Consider the following 13816-nt stretch of genomic DNA (forward strand, 5'->3'; position numbering starts at 1 on the left):
GCAACCTGTCATTCCTAGCATCTGGATTTCCCCGGAAGCCTGCCCCTGAAGGGTTTCTATATGCCCTTGGCGGAGGGTAGGTGTTTTGTGGTGGTGCATATATGTTCTGGGGAGCCGGTGCGCGCCATTGTGGGCGAACCGGAGGCTGAGTGTATACCTGGGCTTGGTGTACGGAACAATGTGGTTCTCGAGGTGGATAGAAATTTTGTGGTGGGTTGTATGGGTAGTTTGACCTGTGAGGCCTGGGTTGGTTGTAGTGCGGCCTGCCAGCCCTGGACCAACTGCCTGCCTCGATCGTGGCAACCTCTTCTTTCTTTCTTCTCAGCGCACCTCCCGTGCCGTTTTGAATAGCCTGGGTTGTGGCCTTGAGTGCCGAATAGTTCAAGATCTTGTCCGACCTCAAACCCTCTTCTATCATGACCCCTATTTTGACCACCTCGTTGAAAGATTTTCCAACCGTTGTCACCAAGTGACCAAAGTAGGTTGGATCCAATGTCTGCAAAAAATAGTCCACCATCTCTCCCTCTCTCATGGGAGGATCGACTCTAGCTGCTTGTTCTCTCCAGCGGAACCCGAACTCGCGAAAACTTTCCCCGGGTTTCTTCCCAGTTCTCAATAACGTGAGACGGTCAGGGACTATCTCCAGATTGTACTGGAAATGACCTGCAAAAGCCTGCGCCAGGTCATCCCACGTGTACCACCTGCTGAAATCCTGCCTGGTATACCATTCCAGTGCAGATCCGCTCAGACTTTGGCCGAAATAAGCTATCAAAAGCTCATCCTTGCCTCCTGCCCCTCTCATTTTGCTACAGAATCCCCGCAAATGTGCCATGGGATCACCGTGCCCTTCATATAAATCAAACTTGGGCATCTTGAACCCAGCCGGGAGTTGGACATCTGGGAAAGGGCACAGATCTTTGTATGCCACGCTGACTTGATTGCCCAGCCCGTGCAAGTTCCTGAAGGATTGCTCCAGGCTTTTGAACTTTCTCAACACTTCATCCTGTTCAGGGGCCTTAACCGGCTTCTCAACCTCTGCCGGTACTTCCAAATGTGGATTGTAAGCCTGTGGTTCGGGTGCATGGAATGTAGGCTCAGGGGGATAGTATTGGGTATCGTGAGCCTGAAACAATGGCTCACTGGTCGTTCGCTGCAAAGGGGCTGATGCAGGTCCCACAAAAATGGGAATATTGGGTGTTGGGAGAGGTTGATGGGGTGGTGGAGCTTGTGAATCATGAGGGCTTCTTTCTTGATGATAGAGGGGATTTGGGCGGCTTGTGGAAGGGCCAGAGTGAGGGTACTCCGGCATGTGTCCCAGTGTTTCAGGACTCTTTTGTGTTTTGGCTAGGGCTAGTTGCATTGCATTCATTTCTAGTCCCATCCTTTCAATCTTTTCCATCGCTTCTTTTAACAACTGGCTCATCGGCCTTTCTTCCTCATTGCTATTCTCCGAAGTAGTCATGCTTGTTGCTACCGGTCCTTTGGATCTGGTTTGGTATGAATGTGTTGCCAGAATTCTTTAACCACTAACTGTCTGATATCAGACAACAACAAACTTTGTTAGCGTTAGAGCTTAACAGATTTGATCATAACACATAGAGGATGCAATGCACCTAGGCAGTTAACCGTTTCTACATGCTTTGCTTCAAACAACATGCGTCATCCCGGTTTGCTCATTCGTCTCTTTAAAGTATTTTGCGAAACCCTGCGTTTTATTTTATTTACATTTTCTTTTCTTTATTTATTAAAAGCGGTCGAATCTTATGGGGATTGCCTACGTATCACGTCCCCGCGTGAATCAGACCAGGCGTAGTTCTGCCATGAGGCTAACATTTATAAAAAGAAAATGAACAAACATTACATTTGAAAACTTTGTAAAACAATGTCTTGAAATACACATCAAAGAAAATGAACAACATTACATTTGAAAACTTTGTAAAAACAATGTCTTGAAACACACACATTCAAATTGAAATAAAAAGATACAATTCTTAACATCTCATAACGTGCCCCACTTTCCACTTGTGTTGTAAATTATTAGATCATTTGCTCAAGGCGGGGCTTGACCCGGATGTCCTCCCAATGTTCGATACATCCTTTCCAACTCCACTGCTAGATGACGGGCAAAGGTGGGTGCATGCTCGGTAAACCTTTCATAATCCATTCCTTGGCAGTTTACATAACTTTGAGAGGTGTAGACCGCCAGGTCGTGGATCTGTGCCCTGAAATCTTGGAGACGTTGGCCTTGATCCTGCAATTACTGCTGGCGAGTGGTGGCTACATCTTGGATACGGCCTTCACGATCTAGGGCTGACTCTAATAGAGCTCGGAGTCTGGCCTGCTCTAATCTCATCTGCGCTCTTTCTCTATCAGTGTCCGCTTGTTGATGCTCTCTGTACCTTCTTGCCTCTTCTAGTTGTGCACGAAGTTGGTCTTCTGATCGTATCCAATGGTCTTTTTCCTTCTTGAATTGTGCCCTGTCTTTCTCGGATTGCCTATTTTGGCGTTCCTTATCAGATCTGGCTTCTTCGTTTAATTGTTGGATCCTTTCTTTTGCTTTGCTCAACGCCCTTTCTTTTGCAGCAAGAATGGAATCATAATCCTGCATTCTTTCAAAAAGATTGGCGATGGTTTTTTGATCCTTCCAATTCCTCATTGGCGTTTCAGAAGCCTTTTTCATTTTCAGAAATCGAGCATGAAGACTTTCATTCTCACAGGCTAGACTCTTCTTCTCGCCTTCAGCTTCTTGTGCTTGCAAATCCTTCTCCAGACTGAGGTTCCTTAGATTTTCCTTTAGGGCGTGGATAGTTGCTTTGTACCCCTTCTCTTTTTCTCCCCAGATCAACCGCTCTTGGATTTTATCATTAAAGTTTTGAATATGGGGTCTTTTAGTTGGCCTTCTCAGCTCAGGTTCTGGTACCTCATCCATGCGAGACCGTTTCTCGAACCACCTTGCATATCCAGGATTTATCTCACCCTTTTTAGTGTCTGGGACTTGAGTATCGCTTTTTAAGTATCGACATCCATTCCACATCTGCTGAAGTAACGCCTCAGGAATAGTGGCCTCTGGGTGTAGTTCGATTTCTTGCGCACTCAAATCTTCATCATCAGGAACTACTTGATATCTTCCTAGTTGTCTTAGGACTCTCAATGGCGCGTATGGCTGGATGCTTCTCAATCCCAATAGTAGCAGATAACTATTTGAGTTTGACATATGTATTACTTCCCTCATTGATAGCCATCCCAGAGTCCATTCAATTTGATTTGCCGTTAGAGCCCTTAGCCGAGATACCCATGCTTCTGTCCCTTCTGGAACCTGATAATTTTTCACTCTTTCCTCATAACCCTCGATGTAATTATCGTTGTTTGGCCTGTACTGTATGATCTTGGGCTGTTGTTGGAGATGTTCAATCAGCCACATTTGCAACAAAATTTCGCATCCTTCGAAGACTTTTGCTCCCGCTTTACATAAAGTCAAAGCCCGATAAATGTCTGAGAGAATGATGGGGACAAGGGTGTGGTTTTCCTTGGAGGTGAGGATTTGCACAACTTTTGCGGTGCGAATATCGATTGTTCGTTCTTTGTTCGGGAAAACCATGATTCCTAGAAAAGCCACCATGAAGGCGAAACGACGGTGAACCTGCCATGCGTCTTTGTCTTGTTTGTTAGTAAGGCCTTTCTCATGAATTTCGAACCCATCTGACTTTCCGAACCTTGAATACAAAAAGTTGAAAGAACAACATCCGTTGATGACATTGCTTTTCCTGATTTGACTGCTGATGTTCAGAAGACCAAAGAATCGATGTACCAAGGGAGCCTTCGTGAATATCAAGCTTTGATTCCTTAAATTTCCGTCAAAACCATCATATCCAGCTATCTCCTCTAATGTAGGAGTGAGCTCGAAGTCAGAGAAACGAAAGACATTGTGAACAGGGTCCCAAAAAGTTACTAATGCCGCAATCAGATCCTCACGGGGTTTAACTTTCATAATGTCCGGGAGATTTCCCAAATGCTTGATGACCCACTTTTGACCATCTTCGCCCAATTCATACCACCACGTTTGAAGCTGGAATAGAAACTCTTCTGGATTTGCGGAGGAGGGGTTTTGTGTGGTGCTCATTTGTATCTGAAATTTTAATTTAATAAAGTCAAGACTCATTTTGAAAACATACTCCAATGATTTTCAGTCAAAAACTATTTCAAGGTTTAAAACTATTTTTTTTTTTGGGGGGAATTTTCCAAACTATCTTCAAGATTAAATACCTTTCAAGATTAAATACCTTTATTTCAAAATTTCAAAATTTGAAAACTATATATTTTTTGAAAAAAAAAACCGTTATTCCTCAGCTCTTATCATGATTTCATTTAAGCCGGTCAGCAAGCATGTTCGAGGCAAATGAATGCACATATAGCAAGTAGGATGCATCAGGATGGTCTTTTTATTCCGGGTTCACCTGTCTTAGACAGATCCAACCCCTGTGTTGAGTCCCCTAAGTCCAAATGCACGTGATGCAAATAAACGTTCCTACTAGGGATCCGGTATAGGGCTGAGTTATTCTAAGTGTAAACCTGAGGTTGATTGTTCTAAACCTGGCTTACTCAAACAGACAGTTTGAGCCGAAGCGGGGGCAACGTACCGGGAGCACGAAAGTCTGCCCGGCCTAGTTACTTGTCCCAACTCCGTCTTATTTGGTATGACTTTAACAGAAAGGTGGGTCACGCGCACGTGTACACCATAAATTCAGAAGACTCAGAAAGAAGGGTTTCGTAGCAGTTTTATATACACAATTCAGATAATATTAAAGCGGTAAAAGCATCATTTAGCACATTAAGCATATATCATGTAAAAATCAGATAATAAATAAAGCCAAATAACAACAATTATTCTAAGCTCGAATTCTTAACCCTGAACCAGTGGTTCTGGGTTAATATCCCCAGTGGAGTCGCCAGAGCTGTCACACCTCCTTTTTCCGCACCCGTGGGGCGCAGGGAGTTTTTTCCAATTAAAGGACAATCGAAACGAGATTTATTTATTTATTTCAGAGTCGCCACTTGGGAGATTTAGGGTGTCCCAAGTCACCAATTTTTAATCCCGAATCGAGGAAAATAATGACTCTATATTACAGTCTGCGTACCAGAAATCTAGATAAGGAATTCTGTTAACCCGGGAAAAGGTGTTAGGCACTCCCGAGTTCCGTGGTTCTAGCACGGTCGCTCAACTGTTATATTTGGCTTTTTTTATCTGATTTTAAATACAATATGAACTTATGTGCAAATTTTAACTGTTAACCGCTTTATTATTATTGTTTTTACAAGAATGTAAACATCGCTTAAAATACGTCTTTGGACTGCGTCATATGAAATGCACCCACAATCCGGAACGCATTTTATTTGATGTTTTCAGATTTGGATTTGGGTCGCATGAAATGCACACCCGAGCTTAAGAAAGTAAATTATTAAACACGCGCCTAAAGAGACTATTGCGTTATTATTTTGGGAAAGCCACGAAATTCACTAAGCGGCCCTCCTGAATTCTAAGTAATTTAAAACAAGTATTTACTGAGGGCCCCGCAATTTGTATTTTTATTCGGCGAGGCTCATCTCATTCTTATTTTTTTTAAAGGAATTTGCAACGTCATGGAAATGCATCTCGGGCCACGCCACAATCAATGCGCCCGTGACTAGAGACACATTTCAACTCCGTTGAGATTTGGATTTGGGTCACATAAATGTGCACCCGAGTTTAAGGAAATTAATTTATTAAAGGCGCGCCTAAAGAGTCTAACGCATTGTTATTTTAGGAGAGTTGTGAGATTTGATAAACAACCCGTCCTAGAAACTAAATGCTTCGATAATATACATTTAACAAGGGCCCCGCATCTTATGCGTTTTTGTTTGTCGAGGCTCATCTTGTCTTTATTTTTGAAAGGATGTCCTACAACAATTACGTTTCTTATCGCGTTCATCTCTACTAATTGAAAACAGTAAATAGCCTTAGTCGATTACATGCTTGCGAGCTTATTTATAACAGGATTTAAAGTGCTTTTACAGAATAATAAAACGTGACTGCACTTATGGACAACTAGTCGAAAATTATGGGCCCAAACCTAGCTCATGCGAGATGGCCAGACTCGGGCCCCTATTTTTCCGATACAGGCCTAACTGATTTGTTTCGATTTGGGCTCGGCCTTCATGAGGTTGAGGCCTAGAACTGATTCTTTGTTCTTTATCAATTTATATGTGACAATCTGGTAGAAGGGGAAAGAACTTTAACTCATGTGGATAGTTTTCCTATTTGGCCTACATTAGAGAATATACTACACCATCAGACTAAGTCTAAAATACAACTTATTATACTGGGAATGTTTTTCACCTAACAGCATACATACATGACTATCATTCATTAACCTACATTGATATACTGAGCATGTAGGCTACTTCTATTATCCAAACGAAAATGTAACTATTTCATGACATTTAATGTAACAGTTCATGTATATATAAAAACAATCTGCAGGTCCTCTCTTTTGCATTCATGCTCAAACTCTTAGTTACATTGGTGGTATCAATTGTGTACCTGGTAAGGAAAGGAAAGGAAGAAGGAGAGTGATCAGTTGAGTAGTATGCAACGAATACAGAAGCAGCAGACACACAGCAACAACACAGCAACAACCAACCAAGTGTTTTCCACAGCCACAGACACACAACGCTGTTTCCCAGAACCAAAGAGAACCAGCAAATAGTCGAGTACCAAACCAGTGAACCCAGAAAAGAATGATGAAGCAACAACAAAGTATTCAATACAGCAACACTACCAATTCAACAACCAGAAACAGATCAGTCAATGCAAACAACAGAACTTGGCCAAGACAACTTGACCAAAATGCACTCTTATACAACTTTCAGACAGTGTTTGGTTGCAATGTCTTACTGGAACTCTCTTATGTTTTCAGTCTTTTTCTTTTAACTCACAAACCTTTCTTAAGACTTAAAGATTCCAGCCTCCAGACTCAAAATTCTTCCTTTTTCTGAAGACTAAAAGTCCCCCCTCTTTAAGTTCTCGAATGGCCTACTTATAAGCCAAAATGACCAAGTGCAGCTAAGCTGCCCTTTTTTCAACTTGCAGTCTGCCCATGCTCTTTAAAGCCCATGCCTAAGCATCTTTTGGTGCCAGCCCCTTTATTCCCCACGCCTGGTTTTTGTTTAATCCAGAATTATGGGCTCATTTTATTATTCATTTTAAGCCCCATACCCTTGTGTCTTGTTCCCCATTGGTATTAGTTTAATCCCAACTTAATACCCTACTTGTCAGCCCATTTAAACTAATCTTTTCTGTCTTTTTCAACACCCCAGAATACCCCTGCTTAACCTTGATTATTACTGCCCTGCCTATTGCATCATCAGGGTATTTTGAACTGATGAAAGTTCAAATTCAGGACTGCCCTGGACTGACCTTTTCAGTCATTTTTACAATGCAGACAAACTCATTTCAAACAATGCTGGGGCAATTCAGTCAGTGGCAAGGTTGAATTAGTCATGCGACATTATTAGCTCATTCGATTCATTAGTTATAGAAAACTAATCGACGACATTTATCGAGTCGACTATACTAATTATAACAGGTAATAATCAGTCGTTCAGATAAACAATACGTTCAGGGGCCTAAAGGGCATCAGACAACTTTTGTTCAATTACTGGGGGCCTATATGAATTAACTCGTTTGATGACTAATCTAATTGACGCACATGTATATCACAGAGTACATTTAGAACACAAACAGAAAACAACTGACCAAATAAGAGGCCTTTTGATAGAGATGGAAGAAATCCGAATGAAAAATAACAAAATAACAAACAAACATAACGAAGCATGCTGACAACTTAATTAGAACCAAAAAGAGAAAAGGAAACTTACCGAAAAAGTTTTGAAATCAAAACGGACCCAAATCAGACTCAACTTCGAACTCTTGAGGCCGAACGAACTTTAATCAGGGTGTTCTCACATGAGAACACCTTGATTAAGGTCTATTAGACCTCAAACCCTTGTCAAGACCGGCCGGATTCCCCAGGTGCATGTGTTCTAAGGTCTGGATTTTCAGATCTGGATTTTTAGGAGTTGTGGGTAGATTCGGACCAAACCAAGCTTGGTTTGGTCACGAGGAAGGTCAGGGGAGTGTCTGATACAAAGATGGTGAGGTTTGGTATAGATCGAGTCTTGCCTCGAATCTTCAAATCCAGATTCGAGACGATAGGAGGTGATTCGAGGTTCGTGGTTAGGGGATTCGTGTTCAGGGGAGTGAGGGGGTCTTAGGGTGTTCGGGAGGTGGCCACCGGCGTTCATGCCGCCGGGTTTTGGTGGAAGGTAAACTAGGGCGGCGTTAGGGTTTGGGGTTTCAGAGCTTAGGGAAGGGGACGAGTGAAGGGTGGGGTTGGTATAGGGGCGTGGGGTGTAAGGGAAGGTTTATATACGGAGTAGGGGATTGGATCTGAGCCGTTAGATCAGATGATCTCAACGGCTTGGATCTGATGGTGAAAAATGAGACGGGGTCGTTTGGTAGTTAAACGGGGTCGTTTGGTTTAAGTGAGGGGTTGGATCGGATTGGTTCCTGTGTCGGGTTTTGAAACGGGTTACTGATAGTGATCCTGGACCGTTGGATTGGATTGATTGGAACGGCTGAGATGGATTTGCCTGAAACGGCGTCGTTTCAAGAGGTGCCTGGGCAGGCTCGTCTTGGACTGGATCAATGCTTTGGTTTTGGGCCTTGTTTCGGGGCCCAAATCCGATTTTCCTTTCCCTTTTTATTTCAAACAATTAATCCAAAAATTCCTAAAATAAGGTACATAATTAAAATAAGCTTGCACACATATTGTGTAACACCTACAACAATAAACACACATAAGAAATAAAAATAATAAAAAAAATGGTTAGATCACAGCTTAGAACGAACGATGCACACATACATATATTTTTTGAATTTTCTTTTAACGACACATATTTTTGTATTTTTGTTTGATAATGATTAAATGCAAAAAAAATGGACAGACCCACAAATGACTAGCAATACATGTCATGAAAAATTTGTACTGCGGGGTCATCTGTCACTATTATTTTTGTTTTCCTTTGGGAGTGATTGCTCGTGAAGCAAAAATCACGTGCTTACAACATGCATGAGGAATCTTCGTCCCAGTCTTAAAAGCCAATCTAATTCTGAAATAATAATTCAAGAAATAGAGTGTAATGATGAATCAGAATATGATGAGGATGAGGCCTTTGAAGAGGTTAGTAAAGAATTAAGCCATTTTGAAGAAAACCCAAGCCCAACCTGAGTGATACCGAAGCAATCAATTTAGGGGACCCAGATAATATCAGAGAAACTAAGATAAGTGTCCATCTTGAACCGCAACTCAGGGAAGAGATGATTAAAGCATTGTTTGAGTACAAAGATATTTTTGCATGGTCATATAACGACATGCCGGGTCTAAGCATTGACTTGGTAGTTCACAAATTTCCCACTGACCCGGCATTTCCTCCCGTCAAACAGAAGTTGAGGAAATTCAAAACCGACATGAGTGTGAAGATCAAAGAAGAGGTCATAAAGCAGTTTGATGCAAAAGTCATTCGAGTCATGCGGTATCCCACTTGGTTAGCCAATGTTGTGCCTGTACCAAAGAAGGATGGTAAGACCAGAGTGTGTGTTGATTACTGTGATCTCAACAAGGCAAGTCCAAAGGACAACTTCCCACTGCCAAACATCCACATTGTAATTGATAATTGTGCCAAACATGAGATTGGGTCTTTTGTGGATTGCTATGTGGGCTATCATCAGATCCTAATGGATGAGGAGGATGCAGAAAAAACGGCATTCATCACGCCAAGGGGAACATACTGCTACAGGGTCATGCCTTTCGGTTTGAAAAATGTTGGGGCAACTTACATGAGGGCAATGACGACCATATTCCACGACATGATAAACAAGGAGATCGAGGTTTATGTGGATGATGTAATCATAAAGTCTAGAAAGCAGTCTGACCATGTCAGAGATTTGAGAAAGTTCTTCGAAAGGCTTCGCAGGTACAATCTTAAGCTCAATCCTGCAAAGTGCGCATTCGGGGTTCCATCTGGAAAATTGTTGAAATTCATAGTCAGTCGTTGAGGTATTGAATTGGACCCGTCAAAGATCAAAGCTATCCAAGAATTGCCACCCCCAAGGAAAAGGACTGAGGTGATGAGTTTATTAGGGAGGTTGAACTACATCAGTAGGTTTATTGCTCAGCTTACGACAACTTGTGAGCCTATCTTCAAACTGTTGAAGAAGGATGTCGCGGTCAAGTGAACAAATTAGTGTCAAGAAGCATTTGATATGATAAAGGGGTACTTGTCAAACCCACCTGTGTTGGTGCCACCAAAATCGGGGAGACCTTTGATTATGTATTTGACGGTCCTGGATAATTCATTTGGTTGTGTGTTGGGTCAACATGACATCACCAGCAGGAAGGAGCAGGCCATCTATTATCTTAGCAAGAAGTTCACATCTTATGAGGTTATGTACACTCACTTGGAAAGGACATGTTGCGCCCTAACTTGGGTAGCACAGAAGTTGAAGCATTATTTGTCATTTTACACTACTTACCTCATCTCTTGTTTGGATCCTCTAAAGTATATCTTTTAGAAGCCTAAGCCTACAGGGAGGCTCGCAAAATGTCAGATCTTGCTAACAAAATTTGACATCATTTATGTGACTCGGACTGCGATGAAAGCCCAGGCACTGGCCGACCATTTGGCCGAGAATCCAGTGGATGAAGAATATGAGTCTTTGAAGGCTTACTTCCCTGATGAAGATGTAATGCACATTGATGAGTTGGAATAAGTTGAAGAGCCAGTTTGGAAACTTTTCTTTGATGGAGCTACTAACATGAAAGGCGTTGGGATAGGAGCTGTACTTATTTATGAAATAGGGCATCACTACCCAGTTATGGCTCAGCTTCGTTTCTATTGTACTAACAACATGGCTAAGTACAAGGCATGCATTTTGGGTTTGAGGTTAGTTGCCGACATGGGTGTCCAGGAAGTCTTGGTTTTGGGAGACTTGGACCTTCTGGTGCACCAAATTCAGGGAGAATGGGAAACACGGGATTTGAAACTCATACCATATCGACAATGTTTGCATGATCTTTGTCAGCGGTTTTGATCAGTAGAGTTCAGGCATATTCCAAGGATCCATAATGAGGTTGTCGATGCTTTGGCTACTCTGGCGTCAATGTTACATCACCCAGATAAGGCTTATGCGGACCCTTTGCATATTCAGGTCCATGATCAGCATGCTTACTGTAACATGGTGGAAGAAGAACTTGATGGTGAGCCGTGGTTCCACGACATCAGGGAATACATCAGAATGGGAGTATATCTGGTACAAGCCACAGGTGATCAAAAGAGAACAATTCGTCGTTTGGCAAGTGGATTTTTCTTCAGTGGAGGAGTTTTGTACAAAAGAACTCCAGATCTTGGATTGTTAAGATGCATAGATGCTAGACAGGCCACAGTTATCATGACCAAAGTACATTCTGGAGTCTGTGGACCGCATATGAGTGGATACGTTTTGGCAAAGAAGATTCTCCGAGTAGGTTATTATTGGCTCACCATGGAGCGAGATTGTATCAGTTTTGTGCGTAAATGTCATTAATGCCAAGTACACGGAGATTTGATTCATTCTCCGCCATCTGAATTGCACACAATGTCTGCAACATGGCCTTTTGTTACTTGGGGCATGGATGTCATTGGACCGATTGGGCCAGTAGAATCCAATGGGCACAAGTTCATTCCAGTAGCCATTGATTATTTCACCAAGTGGGTTGAAGCTAAAACTTTCAAGTCTGTGACCAAGAAAGCAGTGGTCGATTTTGTTCACTCAAATATCATTTGTCGGTTCGGGATACCAAAGGTAATCATCACAGATAATGGTGCTAATCTCAATAGTCATTTGATGAAAGAGGTATGTCAGCAGTTTAAGATTATGCATCGCAATTCCACCCCATACCGCCCCAAGGCGAACGGAGTAGTCGAGGCAGCCAACAAAAACATAAAGAAGATACTTTGGAAAATGGTGGAGGTTTCCAGGCAGTGGCATGAAAAGTTTCCATTTGCATTGTTGGGTTATCGCACTACTGTTCGCACTTCAGTAGGGGCAACTCCTTATTTGTTGGTACGTGGCATTGAAGCAGTGATACCCGCGGAAGTTGAAATCCCATCCCTTCGAATTGTCGCTGAGGCTGAAATTGATAATGATGAGTGGGTCAAAACCTGCATGGAGCAATTAAGTTTGATCGATGAGAAAAGATTGGCAGCAGTATGTCATGGCCAGTTGTATCAATAGAGAATGGCAAGAGCATATAACAAGAAGGTGCTTCCACGGAAGTTTGAAGTGGGTCAACAAGTATTGAAATGTATCCTTCCACATCAGGCTGAAGCAAAAGGCAAGTTCGCTCCAAATTGGCAGGGGTCGTTTATCGTAATGAGAGTGTTGTCCAATGGTGCTTTGTATTTAACAGGTATAGAAGGCAAATGTGTAGACATGGCTATCAATTCTGATGCAGCCAAAAGATATTATGTATGATTTCTCTGGTTTAAATTGTATTTGTTTGCTCTTGACATGTTCTGAAGATTGGGATGACGAAGGCATTTTGTTCTGCAATCTAAACACTTTATCATTTGTTACCACTTTTTGAGCCTTATTTATTTTCTTCCATACCCCTCTTTTGGAATCAGTAGCAAAGTTCAGAAACGCAGTCGCAAAAGATAAGTAAAGGAAAAGAAAGAAAAGAAAAGAGAAGGAACAAAAAGAAGAAAAAAGAAGTAAAGAAAAGAAAAAGAGAGAACAACCAAACAACAAAAAGAGAAAAAAGAGAAAAAAGAAAGAGAAAGAAAAGAAAAGAGAAAATCGCAACAACAAAGCAATTTCTATGTCATGAACTACGTTCGACCTGATTCCTTTTAAGGATACGTAGGCAGCCTCACGGTTTGGTCCCATCAAAGCAAAAATTCAAAAGTTTCCAAGCAAAGAAACTGGGGCAGAAGTTGTGGTTGTTGTAAGAAATCTGATTTCGAAAGTTGTAATCTTGAACCCATTTGAATTGTTTTGAGCCTTTTGATACCCTTCTTTCTAACCCCATCAAAACCCATATTACAGTCCAAAGAAAGACCTTCCGATCAGCCTTCGAGAGATGCCAAGTCGAGCAAGTGGAGGCGATTCATATCAGGGACAACACTCTTGTCCAAACAAAGAAAATGAAAATGAGAGAGTCTTATTGGTGAAAACCCTTGCGGGCACCATAAGGTGATGAAAGCTGAGAGAAATCAAAATGAGAGAGTCTTATTGGTGAAAAGCTTCACGGGCACCTTAAGGCGAAAGTGAGTTGAGAGATGAACAAAAGAGAGAGGTTTGTTGGTGCAAATCCTTCGGGGCACCGCAGGCCGAACAAGGACAAGGTTTTGGTGAAGAAATTAGGTTTTGAAGATCTTGGGGCGTAAAGTACGACAATTGAAAGTTGATTGGTTGGACAGACTGGGCCGATTAATCTGAAATTCATGTCATGATCATTGGTGTCGGCTGCTCCACTCAGATAAGTTTCTTTTCTTTTTCCCTTTCAGATAGTCTTCCAGTTTTGGATTTTTCTTATCCCTAACTCTCAAAGTCATTGCATTTCATTTCTTCTGGGTTTATTTCTCTAAGATGTTTCCAATGTCAATTCTGTTTAAGCGAATAAGAAAGGATTTCAAATCTCTCTACCAACTTCCAAAATTGCACAAAAGTACAGAGCGG

Source organism: Nicotiana sylvestris, chromosome 10, assembly GCF_000393655.2.
Source record: "Nicotiana sylvestris chromosome 10, ASM39365v2, whole genome shotgun sequence".
NCBI lineage: Eukaryota > Viridiplantae > Streptophyta > Magnoliopsida > Solanales > Solanaceae > Nicotiana > Nicotiana sylvestris.